The sequence below is a fragment of the Oreochromis aureus genome, linkage group 6 (assembly GCF_013358895.1).
Source record: "Oreochromis aureus strain Israel breed Guangdong linkage group 6, ZZ_aureus, whole genome shotgun sequence".
Classification (NCBI taxonomy): domain Eukaryota; kingdom Metazoa; phylum Chordata; class Actinopteri; order Cichliformes; family Cichlidae; genus Oreochromis; species Oreochromis aureus.
This window is the reverse complement of record NC_052947.1, coordinates 2991793-2993907: the sequence shown is the minus strand read 5'-3', so window position 1 is coordinate 2993907 and position 2115 is coordinate 2991793. Positions and strand designations below refer to the sequence as shown.

At 41.3% G+C, this 2115-nt stretch overlaps 1 long non-coding RNA gene across 1 annotated transcript; it reads left to right on the top strand.

Annotated features, from left to right (window-relative positions):
• Positions 1–238: 238 nt before the first annotated feature.
• On the top strand, positions 239–1638 carry LOC120440598. Its single transcript, XR_005613376.1, has 4 exons — positions 239–329; positions 433–582; positions 693–820; positions 1234–1638. It is a non-coding gene; the product is annotated as an uncharacterized LOC120440598 (long non-coding RNA).
• Positions 1639–2115: the final 477 nt, after the last annotated feature.

Sequence of the window (2115 nt, the reverse complement as noted above, 5' to 3'; positions counted from 1 at the left end):
GGCTTTTTATTATTTAACAGTTTCTGTCCTGATTGTATTTTATTTATTTATTTAGGTTTTTTTTTTTTTATACCTTTCTCAACTTTAGTGCCAAGCATGCTGAAATCTTCAAAGAGTTTGTGGAGTTCACAGACTCAGAGACTCTGAGGATACTCCAATACTGTGCAATCAGGTGGCTCAGCTTGCTGACTTGCATAAACCAGGTGCTCAGCCAGTGGGATGCACTGCAGGCCAGTCATGAGGATGTGGAGAAGCCTGGCAAGGTGAAGATGCTGGCAGCGCATTTAACCAGCAAGAAGGCAAAGTTCTTCTTCCTCTTCCTCTCCCAGGTTCTGAAACCACTGGCAGAGTTCAATGTTATGTTTCAGGTCAGCCAGCCTATCAAAAGATAAACTTAAATAATTGTGATAATAAATGATTTCTCCCTGCCAGCCTTATCGCTGACGTCCCATTGAAGGACATCAAGTTCATGGATGCCAGCCTACAGTTGCCAGACAAAGAAAACTTTCTTGGAGTAGCTGCACAAAGCCTCTTGGGGAACAACATGGATGAACTTTCCTCTTCTGTCCCAATGATGATCCAGTAAGCATTAGGATTATTGTGTTGTCCGAATAAGCTTACCTCCTAAGAGCTAACTGACTGATAATCCATCATACAATGCCTGTAATCATTGATCCGATCATGTGTCACAGGGCAGTGAGAGACTTCTTTGTAGCTGTGACCGCAAAGATGATGACTGCATTCCCCCTCGACAACATCATCCTACAAAACCTGACCGTGTTGGACCCAGAGCCACGGCATCAATTTTCTCCAAACTCAGGTGCATCCCCTTTTTTTAATTGATGGCGGTCGTTGTTTAATAATCAACTTCAGAAGTTACAGAGTATAATATTAGAGAAAGCAATTATATCTCCAGCTCACTTGTGGTTAATTTGATCATTTTTATTTGCAGTTATAGAGCTAGGGAAAAGTCTGCCGTAGCTACGGTTGGACCTGGATAGCCTTAGGGAAGAATTAGTGGAGTACCAGGTGCTTGGCAGGGAAGCTCTTCCTTAGGAGATGGAAGATTCCAGACTCTGGTGCATTTGATGAAGGCACTATTGTGTGTGCCACACAGCAATGCATCATCAGAGAGGGTGTTCAGCATGGTTAGAAAGATGGTGACAGAAAATAGCACAAGGATGGACAATTCAACCCATAACTCACTTCTTCCCTGCAAATTACATTTCACAGGTGCTGCCCATACCTGTGCTGCTTCAAGGGGTGTGCTACTGGCTGTGAAGCATTGGACCTTTAAATACAACCATGTGTAGAGGAGTGTTGTTGTTGTGGATATTGTTATAGTTAGGGAAAAGTATCCCTAGTTCTCTGTTCATGTACATACCTGTATCAGTTCTTGTATAGGATGTTTCTGTTGAACCATCACTACCATCTGCTGCACATGTACTGGACAGCTATTTAATTTAACTTATTTTGTCCGATAAATAAACACTATAAAATTCAAGTAACTCACGGACCAGTAGAGGTCGGGGAGTGTTGAGTTAGGGTTAAGTGTAGGGTGCTTCATGACAGTGTTAAAATCAGATGCTGGAGAAGTTCATGGGGAAGTCTATTATACAATGATTTTATTTCAGTTCAGTACAGTTTTATTACAGTTTTTTCTGAATGCTTAAACCCTAACTGTGATTCTTATAGCACAATTTCTAAAACTATTAATACTTATAGCAAAACCACTCACTGAGTTTGCAAAACTAAAAGCACAAACACTGCTTTGCACTCAGTTTGCCATTTTGTAACACACACTTTGCAAACCTGTAGCTACAATCCACTGCACAGCACTCTTTTTGCAGAACTGTAAACACAACTCACGGCTTTACACTCAATTTCCAAAGGATCAACACACTCCTAGCAAAACTATATACATTTATGGCCATTATTTACACTATTTTGCCAACTGTCTGGCACACTGTCACATGTGAAAACTTTTTTAGATAATTAGTTCACTTTGCAATCAGCCTAAGCACTATAATACAGGTAAGCTCTGTGTGTGGAGTACAGTGGAGGGAGCAGGAAGAGTGAGAAGTAGAGGAGGCCGAGAAAGAGGACGTGGAGGTG